This window comes from Euleptes europaea, chromosome 11 (assembly GCF_029931775.1).
Source record: "Euleptes europaea isolate rEulEur1 chromosome 11, rEulEur1.hap1, whole genome shotgun sequence".
NCBI classification, from domain to species: Eukaryota; Metazoa; Chordata; class Lepidosauria; order Squamata; family Sphaerodactylidae; genus Euleptes; species Euleptes europaea.
In genome coordinates this window covers 43,017,859-43,030,912 of record NC_079322.1, presented here as the reverse complement: position 1 = coordinate 43,030,912, position 13,054 = coordinate 43,017,859, and the positions used below count along the sequence as shown (strand labels likewise).

The window sequence follows — 13,054 nt, the reverse complement described above, 5'->3', positions numbered from 1 at the left end:
AGGCCTTTCGTCGCGTTCTTCACCGCCACTTCCTGTCTAAAAAAAAAAATATCTCGACGGGGTTTCCACGCTGGACTGCCAGCGTAGCCCTCGGAGCGCTTTCGCCATAGAGATGACAAACGAGACACACACCCCCAGCACCCATAGAGAATTAGAGGCGAGGGCTGGTTTCGACCTTTACCGGAAGTCGGAGATACGCGTCGCTCTAGCCTCTCTCCACGAAGCTTGGAGAGATCCCGGAACCTAGTATTTGCATAAAAGGGGGCGGGGAGAGAGCAGGTAGAAACCTCTAGAGCAGGAGTCAAAGCCTGGTGTCACATCTCCCTGAAACCCGGGCCCTACAAATGCTCGTTATGTAGTCCTCCTAGAGCCCCTAGGAGTACATGCTTGTGGGTCGTCACACTTGAGCTACAATTCGGCCTAACGTCTTTAAATACACGGAAGGGGTCACCCCACACATTAGTCCTATGTGTGTGTGTGTGGGTAAGGTGCCGTCAAGTTGCAGCAGACTTACGGCGACCCCTTTTGGGGGGTTTTCATGGCAAGAGACTAACAGAGGTGGTTTGCCAGTGCCTTCCTCTGCGCAGCAACCGCTTTAAGACTTGGATCTGCCGTTACGGCTTTATATGTTTGTTCTCCTTCAAGGCAAAATCATGTTTTCCCACTTGTAGTATAGTAGAATAGAGTACCCAGCTTGCTGGAGGTAAAGGGAAGATGACTGGGGAAGGCACTGGCAAACCACCCTGTAAACAAAAGTCTGCCTAGGAAACGTCGGGATGTGACGTCTCCCCACTGGGCAGGAATGACCCGGTGCTTGCACAGGGGACCTTTACCTTTTTGCTATAGTATTCCCCATTACTATGCAGCTGTCTTACGGCAACCCAATGTAGGGTTTTCAAAGCAAGAGATATTCAGAGATTGTTTGCCTATGCTTGTCTCTGTGGAGCAATCCTGGTATTCCTTGGTGGTCTCTCATCCAAATATTGACCGGGGCCGACACTGCTTATCTTCTGAGATTGGACGAGATCAGGCTAGCCTGGGCTGTCCAGGTCAGGGGACGCCAAGAAGTCCAGTAAGTTGGGTTCTAGATCAAATCAAAGGAGCCCCGTGGCACAGAGTGGTAAGCTGCAGTACTGCAGTCCAAGCTCTGCTCACGACCTGAGTTCGATCCTGACGAAAGTCGGTTTCAGGTAACCAGCTCAAGGTTGACTCGGCCTTCCATCCTTCCGAGGTCGGTAAAATGGGTACCCAGCTTGCTGGGGGTAAATGGAAGACGACTGGGGAAGGCACTGGCAAACCACACCGTAAAAACAAAGTCTGCCTAGTAAACGTCGGGATGTGACTTCACCCCATGAGTGACCCTGTGCTTGCACAGGGGACCTTTACCTTTAGATCAAATCAAGCCGGAACTCTCCCTATAGAAGCTAAAATGACCAAACTGAGGCTATCATACTTTGGTCTCATTATGAGAAGGCAAGACTCACTAGAGAAGACAATAATACTAGGAAAAGGTGAAGGCGGCAGGAAAAGAGGAAGACCCAACACAAGATGCATTGACTCAATCAGGGAAGCCAAGGCCCTCAGTTTATAAGACCTGTGCAAGCGTGTTAACAATAGGACATTTTGGAGGTCATTAATTCACAAGGTGTCTGTAAATCGGAAGCGAGTTGATGGCACTTAACACACATAAACGCACATATGCCCACATAATTATACAGTACCATAATCTTCATATATACAGTTTGTAGTTCATTGGATTTCTAGCATAAGCCGCTTGCAATATAAACAGCAGACTGCTTAGTTAATGTGGGACAAGGGAAGTGGGAAAAGGTGATATCGGCCTGGCTGGTTCATTGACAGTGCATATGTAGATATGTCACGTAGCAGCAGCTCATGCTAGCATATCTTTGGAAATTGCTTAAAAATAGTGTGTCTAGTATTCCTGTTTTTGATTGCTGCTGTTGTTCTTTTCTCCATAAGACTGCAAGTTCTGCCCTAAAAGCTATGTAAGAAGTGAGTGTGTAATTTTTTTGTATTTTTGTTTATTGTAACAAACACAAATATTAAAACATAAACTCAATATAGCAATATATGTGAAACTTGCCATTCAAAATTACAACTCTAATATCAACATCATTGAATTACATTACTTTTTGTTTACCACCTATTCTTTCATAACTATTAACATAATTGTTACTTATTACTTAAATTTATCTCATTTTATCTAAATTTAATTCAGTTCTGTTCCAAATTTCTAGCTATGTAACTGAAAAAAATTCTGTTTTCCTGAAATTCTGAGATTGACGTATTATGTGTGAGTGTCTAAAAGTAAGCTTATGGCTGCACATGAAAGAGGAAGAACTATAAGAATGCTCTTGATACTATTTTACTAAAAGATGAACATGCTTATTGTTCTTTGAAGCTAAGTCATGAGAAGCTGAAAATGTGTTTAAAAAATGCCAGTTGAGTTAACTGATGAACACTGTACAGAATGAATGTGAAGATAAAGATAAACCCACAGAATACATTTAAAAATGTTAATATTGGATTTCTTTTTTCTTTGGCAGATTCTGTAATAAAGGGTGCAGACCTAGGAAACAGCCACTTTGCTTCCAGCTAAAGGTATATTTCGCAAGTTGTTTATTTTTTAACACGTCACTGGCTTAAGTATTTTCAGTCAGTGTCATTACAGGTGGAATGTCTGGCCAAAGATGAAAACCATGATCTGATTGTGGATACCTCAGTAGAGTGTTATGCACAGATATGATGGCTTAAAGGATTTTCTGAGGCCAGAAATGGAGCTAAAATAGGCTTGAATTTAAATGTACCTTTGCAATTATTTACCCTGCTGTTACTAGACATATAGACACTTCTTTTTCTAGGAAACCTAGTTATTTTGGGGTCATCTTTAGTCCAGAATAATTTTTTTTAAAGATTGCAGTATATGCCTTAAAAGACTTCACTAACTCTGACAGAGATCAGGACTATTTTGCCCCAAGAATTGTTCATTAATAGACTATATACCAATTGTCAGCCTAATGCATCTTAATAGTTACATCAGCTTTGATATAGATATGATTGAGAACTGTGTGTGCATTATATAAATTTCTGTTTCCCTTTCACAGGTTCCTCCACTGAATCTTCTGATTCTTTTAAAACTCATCTGAGCATTGCAGAATTATAGGCATAATATCATTGCAGAATTATAGGATAATATCCTTGAAAAATATTATTTCTTATTCCCTATCCCCTGTTCTGTCATGATGGAGGGTGGAAAGACAAAATTTGATAACATTAAGGCATACAATTCTGATTTGAAATTTAAACCTGAGTGTTCATCTGTGATTTACAGAACAAGATGTTATAAAATATACAAGCACCCTGATAAATACTATCAGTCTCAACAAGTATGAACTACTACATTAATTTAAATCTAATTTAAATCATTGATGCTTAATAATGTAATATATGATCTCTTTCTTTATGGTATAAATGTTACTCCTCTTACCTCCAAATAATACAAGATCCAGTGTTTCCCTTTAGAACCACTGGAGGGCAGACTTGAACTGAACTCTGATTCATACTTTGAAATGAGTCCCATGAGTTCTTAATTGACAGTCATCAAATTAATTTATCCAATTTGTACTGAGAATTGTACAAGCATGCTTTAAGGCTAGAGCAACATAAAGTAAAAAAAAAAAGAGAAACAACTGAAAAGGGGCCTGATCCTGTTTGCTGCTGACAGTTGCTGATGGGACTGGGTGCCGTGGTGCATCATTGCATAAAGGCTTAATTCACCCCTTTCCCCCACTACTGGCACAGCAGATATCCTGGGTACTGGCATGCTAGTGCTACTGCTTTGGCCTCCCTTTTCCCATTTGCAGGCAGTAATGCCACAGAAAGGGACATCTCTTCCCATTTAACAAGTATAGGTGCTGGTTTTTCTGTTGCAGTGAAAGCCACTGTATTCATAGGGCATTCTAAGAATTGAATTCCATGGCACTAACTGTGGTAATATAAGTACACATAGGATTAAGGGTGACCATGTAGGGGGTTACTTGGCTTGACAAGGGAGAAGTTGTATTCTTTGCTAATATTTTCTAAAACACAATTTGTTTGAGAGACACTAGGAGAACTACTTTGTTATATCTGAACTACCCTGCATGTGATATCAAACTGCTTCTGGAATTCCCCAGATCCAAACACTGTTTGATATTCGTGAGGGAGGAAGGTGCTGTTCAGGAAACTGATGTCTCATAGATCTCTGGATCTTGGCCATGTATAGCAGAAATAGGCTGGCAAATAGTGACATTTAGAAAATATAACTCTCCTTTAAAAAAGGAAAGACATATACATTTAAGACACACACTAAGATAATTTGTTGATGCAATCTTTAATTTGTCTGCAAACAATTCAGTTTTTCCTTTGCAGTGTAGGAACCATACACTTCAAACAATCATGTCAACTTCAATCTGCCAAATCAGATCATTAGAATTGGTACAGAGAATAGTCCATCCTTGACCGGTACAAAATAGTATTTCTTTTGTTTGGCCAATTAGGGTTGTGTCCTAGTATTTTTTTTAGTATGGATGTCAGGGAACTGAAAGATATTGGTATTCCCAGTTATCCAGGTTCCATATATTGGTTTGGTATTCGGATCTGTGGTTTTTTTGTAGGAATAATAATAATATTTGTCTCTGTTAATTCCTATGGGGAATCTTTCCAGATGGCTGGAGGAGTTGTTTTTTGAGCAAATGGCACCCAAATTGCAGCAGAGCTGCTGGTGCCTGGCCACTAAATAACCCCAAGGTTCAAGTGAATTAGACCAGGAGTTCCAATTCTATGAGCCCCTGAACAAGGTGCTCCCAGGCATCCTCCATTGTTTCATATTGTGGGGGGGGGGGCGACTCCAGGCTTTCTGAAGGGCAAACAGAACAAGCAAACCAACCATTGGCCAAAAGCCTCTCAAAGCAGACAGAACCAACAAGCCCAAAGAACCAGTGCAGAACTAGGGAATCCCAGCAGAGGCATGGCACAATGTGGCAAGCCTAGCTCAACAAATGTAAAATCTGAGAATCTAAGGCAATGTCAAACCACAGAATCCTCCAAACCAAACTGCATAGGAACCCTGTTGGTAGCCCAACAAATGTAAAACAGATAATCCACGCCAATTGGGAATCCAATGCAATGCTGAACCCAAAAATCAACCGTAAATCCAACACAAACCAACTCAAAGTAGCAAGACCACCAATTTCAAAGGACAGAATCAAAACCAAACCAATATGGCAAGCCGATACCAAGCCTCAGGAAGACACAGACACATAGTAAAATTAAAGAAAAAACCGTCCTGGGATCCTTAAAATGCTGGCTCCCAATATTCCCAGTTAATCTTGAATATTTCCAGGATTTCTTGAAGCCCATCCCAGCAAATCCCAGATACCATCCAGACACTCGAATATATCTGGAATATATATATTTGTATCAGATATATCTCAATGCACATCCTTGTGGATTACGAAAACTGCATAATTTGCTTCAAACAAGCCTGACTGGATTTGTACCCAGAAAGTACAGTCAATTTCTCTGTTTTAGAATAGATTGTCCCAGTATTCTTTTCCTAAGAAGTGTGTGATGGAATGTGGTAGGATAAACAATTTACACTCTGTTCAGGCTGTGCTTAAGTGAAACAAAGCAATTCAAAAGATCCCAGAACTGTGTCCTTCCACTTATATTGTTTGGATGGTAAAGTGAAAGTATGCTTTGTTTCATATTTGAAAGATTGTCTTCGGACTATTTAAATAAAGCTTCCTGAGGGCTGATTTCTCAAAAGGTAGGCCATTGCCTGAGTTTGTTTTTACAAATACTGTGTAAGTTATTTTTTTAAAAAAAATAAAGCTTTTCTGTTATCCAAAATGCCAAGATTACACCCACCATTACATGTTCAAAGATATTATGGAAATTCAACACTTATGCAGACGTGACCAATGTAGGCAATGCAACTGTGAACTTATGCATGGTAGACTTTCAAACCCTCAGTCATCCTAAGAGTTTCTATATAAAAACAGCCACCTGATTTTCAGTATTTCTTCAGGGTCTTTTTGAGAGGCTGTTGTTTCAATATTTCCAGCATTTCTGCTTGATTTTTTTAAAAGGCCATTTAAGGGGGCAGCATCTATCAGAACCTAATCCCTCACCTTACTCCACTGGAGCTTCTTGGCCTTGGTGTGAGCCTGGGTCCAAGATATCTTATTTAGAGTAGGCCATTTCCATTCCAGCTACTGTCTCCGTGCGTTTAATTGTATGCTAAGGTCATCATTTAATAGTGAGGCATCATTTAATAGTGAGGCAAGATGTAGCAAAGGCAGTCAGGAGCAATAATGCAAAGTCTGACCGAATAATATCAATCAGACTTCAGGGAAAGCCTATCAACATAAGCATACTTCAAGTTTATGCCCCAACTACAGATGCTGATGAGGAAGTTTTTATGCCAGTTTTCAGGAAGAAATTGATCACACTCCTAAACAAGATATGCTGATAATCATAGGTGATTGGAACGCAAAAGTAGGAAACAAAGCAGAATCAAATGTTGTTGGTAGATTTGGGCTAGGAGCACGGAATGAAGCAGGAGAACGCCTCGTAGAATTCTGTGAAGACAACAATCTGTCCATTGCAAACACATGTTTCAGGCAACCAAATAGACGATTGTATACATGGACATCACCAGACGGCCAGTATAGAAATCAAATAGATTATATAATTGGAAGCAGAAGATGGAGAAGCTCTATTCTCTCGGCCAAAACAAGACCAGGAGCCAACTGCAATACAGATCATGAATTGTTAATATCGAAAATCAAGATAAAGCTTAAGAAAAACACGAAAACATTCATAGCACCAAAATACAATCTAAGCAATATTCCGGAAGAGTTTAAAGACCATGTAAGGAACAGATTTGCATTACTGAGTTCAAGTGAATGTAAACCTGAAGAACTATGGGTGGAAACTAGAGATATTATCAAGGAAGAATGTGCAAAGACTATTCCTGTAGCCAAAAGAAAAGAAAAACCTTGTTGGATGTCTGAGGAAACTCTTAAAATTGCCAGAGATAGACGAGAAGCAAAAGTAGAAGGTGACAGAAATAGAATCAAAAGTCTAAGTTCAACGTTCCAGCGACTTGCATGTAGAGATAAAGAGACCTATTATAATAACCAGTGTAAAGAAATAGAAGAGAACAACAAAAAAGGAAGAACAAGAGATCTGTTCCACAAGACCCAAGAAATCAAAGGGAAATCTAAAGCACGGTTAGGCATGCTGAAAGATCAGCACAGAAATACGTTGAACAGGACAAAATAAAGAAAAGGTGGGAAAAACAGAGTTTCACTTACCTGTAACTGTTGTTCATCTGATGGATCTTCTATGCAGTAACAAATTGGGACTGCGCAGGCCAGCCTCGGATAAGATTTGTTAGCTTCTAGCAAATTCTAAAGAGAGTGCTCCCCCTCCCCTTGGGGCATGCAATCTCCCCGCCCCTCGGTCACATGACCCAAGGAGGAGGGAGCAGTCTTCCCTCCAGTTCTCCAAACTGCCACCACAGAACCAACCACTGGACAGCGGAACGGTCCCACAGCAGGGAAGGAGGGAGGGAATGTGTTACTGCATAGAAGATCCATCAGATGAACAACAGTTACAGGTAAGTGCAACTCTGTTTTTCATCTGAATGGCTTCTATGCAGTCCCACATTGGGAGAGTAGCGAGCTCTCTTACCAGGACAGCGGGTGTGGAACAATCATCTGAATAAGGACTGCAACACTGCACGCCCCACAGCTGCATCTCTCGCTGAATCCACATCCACAGCGTAGTGTTTCATGAACGTGGAGGGAGTGGACCAGGTGGCAGCTTTACAGATGTCCCGGAGACCTATTTTCGACGAGAAGGCTACAGAGGCCGCGTATGCTCTGGTAGAATGAGCCTTGATCATAGGAGGACATTCTTGATGAGCAAGATTGTAGGCTAGCTTGATGGCAGATGTGATCCATCTTGAAAGAGTCTGAGGAGAAGCATGGTGCCCTCTACGTTCCCCCCCGAAACAAACAAAGAGGCTATCCTCCCTACGAAAGGACTGGGTCCGCTTAATATAGAAAAGGAGGGCTCTCCTAACATCGAGCGAATGTAAGGCCCTATCAGCATCCGAAGATGGGTTAGGGGGAAAAACGGGGAGGACAATATCCTGTGAAAGGTGGAAGGCTGAGACTACTTTAGGCAAAAAGGAAATCTTTGGTCTGAGAACTACCCTGTTTGAATGGAACACAGTGTAAGGAGGGGAGTGTGCCGATAAGTCACTCACCCTCCTTGCTGAGGTAATTGCGACCAGAAAGGCCGCCTTGAACGAGAGCAGGGCCAAATTACAGGTAGCCAAGAGCTCGAAAGGAGGATTCATCAAGTGGGAAAGCACTAAGGAGAGACTCCACTGAGGGACTGGTGGAACAACCAGGGGGTACAAATTATTCAGTCCTTTTAAAAACTTCTTAGAAAGAGGGTGAGAAAAAACTGAAAAGGAGTCAATATCTGGGTGAAATGCCGATATTGCGGCCAAATAAACTTTAATGAAGGAATTAGATAAACCTTCATCTTTAAGGAACAGCAAATATTCAAACACAACAAAGGGCAAGAAATAGGTGAGACATTCTTGCCCGTAGCCCAATCAGAAAAACGTTTCCACTTCGTGTCATAGGAACGTCGGGTGGAAGACAAGTGAGTGAAGGAGGACCGTAGCTACCCTGTCTGACCATTGCCCTGAGGCAGGACCCTCCAGGCAGCTAATTGAAGGCCGGGAGGCGAGTAAGAGGGATCTTTTGGGAGAATGATGCAGTTCCCTTGCGCAAGTGACATGAGCACTGCGAACCAAGACCTGGGCCAAAAAGGAGTGACAAGAATGGCATTTGTCTTGTCCTGAATCAACTTGGTGAGGACCTTTTGAAGTAGAGGGAATGGAGGAAAAAGGTAGAAGAGGGCCCCTTTCCAAGGTATCTGAAAGGCATCTCCCATTGAGCCCGGACTGGCTCCCACCCTCGAGTAAAACGTGGGACACACTGCATTGAGGTGCGTAGCAAACAGGTCCACCTGAGGGAAGCCCCACTGTTGGAATATGTGGTGTAGGCAGTCGCTATTCAAGGTAATCTCGTGAACCTGGTTGGGAAGGCGACTCAGAGCATCAGCTAACGTGTTGCTCTTGCCGGCAATATGAATTGCCACGAGCGTGGTAGCGTGATGTATGGCCCACTCCCAAATATCGCTGGCCTCCCTGGAGAGCGAAACGGACCCTGTGCCGCCCTGTTTGTTTAGATAATACAGGGCAGTGGAGCTGTCTGTGGCGATTTGAATGTGCCGTCCATCCAGGTACCCTGCGAACGAAGACAGAGACGGATGGCACGCAGTTCAAGTAAATTGATATGTAGCTGAGATTCAGACTGAGACCAAACCCCTTGTGTGGTAAGGTTATCACAATGGGGCCCCCAACCCGAAAGGGAAGCATCAGTAAACAGAAACCTGTCAGGAGATAGCTTGAGAAAAGGTACCCCTGACAAAACATTGTCATCATGTATCCACCAGTGCAAGGAAGAGATTACATATCTGGGGATGGACAAAGGCTTATATTGGAGGTCCACATTAAGTCTGAAAACTCGAAGAAACCAGTTTTGAAATGGACGCATCCGAAGCCTGGCAAACTCTACCACAGCCGTAGTGGAGGCCATAAGGCCTAATAGCTTTTGTATTTGGTGTGCTGTCTGAAACCTTTTCTTAATAAATCTATTCACTAATTTCCTAATAGCACAGGCTCTCGGTAACGGTAGGAAGGCCCTAGCCAACCGGGCATCCAAGTACGCTCCAATGAATGTTTGGGCTTGAGCAGGAATCAGTTGAGACTTTTCAAAATTAACCAAAAGGCCCAAATTATGAAGAGTTGAAAGAATTAATTCCACTTGTGTGGACAATGCCAACTGTGAATGAGCCACCACCAGCCAGTCATCGAGGTAAGGGAATATAACACATCCCTTGAGGGCAAGATGGGCTACTACAACGGCAAGACACTTAGTGAAGGTCCTAGGGGCAGTTGACAACCCAAATGGCAACACATTATATTGGTAACATTTGTTATTACACCAGAAACGTAAATATTGGTGACACTCCTCGTGAATCGCTATATGAAAATAAGCGTCACGGAGGTCCAACACCACAAACCACATGTGACAAGGAAGGGGAGCACCTCTGTGAGGGTAAGCATACGGAATTTCCTGGTTTTGACAAAGATATTAAGGTCTTGGAGATCCAGAATAGGGCGTTTCCCCCCACCTTTCTTATCCACTAGGAAAAAGTGGGAGTAAAACCCATGATCTTGCTCCAAGGGCAAGACCTCTGATATAGCTCCCTTGGACAGCAGGGTGTAAACCTCTCTAGATAGAAGATCAGAATCAGGAGAAGCATAGTGGCCAATAGGTCAAAAAGGAGGTAACGTGTCAAATTCAATAAAGTAACCGACTTTTATTATTTGAAGAACCCAAATATCAGTTGTGATTAAAGACCAAGTAGGGAAGAAAGCTGATAAACAGTCAAGAAAATTAACAGGCACGTCTAGACATGCTTGTTTTGCCCTGGGAAAGGAACCAGGAGAACCCCTTTGACCCCTGCAGGCCCTGTTTTTGTTGGGAAACATCCTGTCCTGTTGTGGGCGAGGAAAGGACGGGCGAAAAGAAGGTTGGTGGAGAGGAGCCTGAAACCTATAAGGACAGTTAGGCTGATTAGCCTGGCGACCAAAGTAATGCAGCTTAGTATCAGTAACCTGACGGGTGATCCCAAGGGATTTGGCATTTGTCTTATTTTTCTTTAAGCGATCTAAAAAGGTGTCTGTCTGATCACTAAACAGGTCCGTCCCTTCGAAGGGAAGGTCTTCGATACGAGCTTTGGTGTCATGAGGAAGCGCAGACTGGCGCAGCCAGGCGTGTCTGCGGATAACTATGGCGGAGGCTATTGCCTTGCTGGATGAATCCATCACATGCTGAGCAGCCGCTAATTGCTGCTACGCTAGGGACATGCCCTCTGATGGACAGCTAAGGCTGACGGACGTTGATCATCCGGAATGATAGCGATTTGTGGGCATATGCGATCCCAAAGGGAATACTGATATCTCGCCATCATGGCCATGAAATTAGATATGCGGACACTAACCGCAGTAGAGGAATACACTTTCCTGGCTAAGGTATCTAATTTACGGCTTTCCGGGTCTCGTGGAGAGGTATGTGACCCTGACCTGAACTTCCCAGGTAAGGCTTCCACTATGATTGAGTTAGGGGGAGGATGTTGGTAAAGGAACTCTCCACCTTCTTTACGTATTTTATATAATTTTTCTATGTGTTTGGTGGAAGAAGGGACTGAGGCTGGTTTAGCCCAGTTAACATGGAGGATTTCTAAAACACTCTTCAAAATTGGGAAGACTGCAGGGCCCACATCAGGATTATGCAGGATGTCCATGACATCGTCAATGGGACCAGAATCCTCTGGTTTGACCTGTATTTTAAGAGCCTTTGCCATACGGATTAACTGCTCTGCATAGAAACGCATTCTCCTGTGGGAGATAATGGCTTAGAGTCCCCAACAGTGTCCTCTGGTGAAGGGAGAGATGTGCGGGTCTCGTCTTCCTCATCCAAATCAGGCGAGAAGGAAGGATCGTAATCAGGATCATAGAGTGATCATCATCCCTCAAGACAGCAGGGGACCTGGGTGAGGGATCTCCCGCAGGAGAGCGGGAATGGGAATGACGACGACTACGTGGAACAACCAGCGACCTCGAATCAGCCGAAGGCGTGGTATACCAGTGTTGATGATCCTCTCGGCGTCGATGTGAGGGAGATCGACGATGAGGACGGTTCCAATGAATGGAGAGGCTCCTACGGCCAGACCGACTCCAGCGGGCGGAGTGACTCCGGCGGGCGGAACGACTCCGACGGGTGGGACGACTCCGATGGGTGGAACAACTCAGTCGAACAGAATGGCCTCGGTATGTACGGTCGCTTCGACTCGAGGATCGGCTCCGCTGAATGGATTGACCTCGGCGAGGAGTACGGCGTCGGTGAAGAGACTGACTCCCATGTACCGAGCGGCGCTGACAAGGCCTGGACAAAGCCCTGCTTGTAGAGTGACGCTGAATAGAGCGGCATCGGGAAGAACCTTTCGACGGCTCCAGGACGGCTTCCTCGGCTGTATGGCGAGGTTTTACCTGGGCAGCGTCATCCTGGGAATGTTCTAGCCCCGAAGCAATTTCCTGAGCCCTCAGCGGTGAGGACGTCAATGGCACTTGGGGCACGTCCTTGTAGAGTTGAAGGAGGTGTTCCTTAAACTCTGCTGAAACCTCCTGCTCGGATCTGGAGCCGAGGGGGTTGCCAGGGGACGAGGAGGCGAATCCTCTACAGTGATAATCAGCAGCATAGCCCCGTCGAGGGATCGCGGAGCCACGGAGAGCGGCATCTCAATCTGGGTTTGGAGCTTTGACGGCGTTGAGGACGAACGGCATCGAGAAGACCTAGGTGACTTCGAGGAGGAACAGAGGCGACTAACTTTCGACGACTCTGGAGGTGACCAGTGCTGTGGAGATTTGGACAGTCTGGACGGCAGACGGCACCTAGGCGATCTGGAGCGGGAAGCACGCTTTGATGAACAGCGGCCGCAGCCATCTTGTGAGCCCGGAGCTATAAACTTCGCTGGCCGCAAAACGACCGCCAATGGCTTCTGTAAGGTAGGAACCCCACTGGACTCCCCAACCGAGGCCCTTTCGACAGATTTTGCCTTACCGGTGGGATGGCCAGACGAGTCATCTTGAGGACGAAGAGACTCCTTATAAAGGTGGGAGATAAGGCGAGTGGAACGTTCCCTGAGGGCTTTGGCTGTAAGTTTGCCACAGCTCTTGCAAGATGAGGAAACGGGGCCTTCTCCCAAGCAAAGGAGGCATTCCTTATGAAGATCAGACTTCGCCACCTTCGCCCCACTAGAAGAACATTTCTTGAAT

The 13,054-nt window shown here is 44.4% G+C and overlaps 1 non-coding gene across 1 annotated transcript; it reads left to right on the top strand.

Annotated features, from left to right (window-relative positions):
• The first annotated feature begins 2,702 nt into the window (after nucleotides 1-2,702).
• Nucleotides 2,703-2,792, top strand: LOC130484902 (small nucleolar RNA SNORD93). The gene has a single exon (XR_008933712.1). It is a non-coding gene; the product is annotated as a small nucleolar RNA SNORD93 (small nucleolar RNA).
• The last annotated feature ends 10,262 nt before the right edge of the window (nucleotides 2,793-13,054 follow it).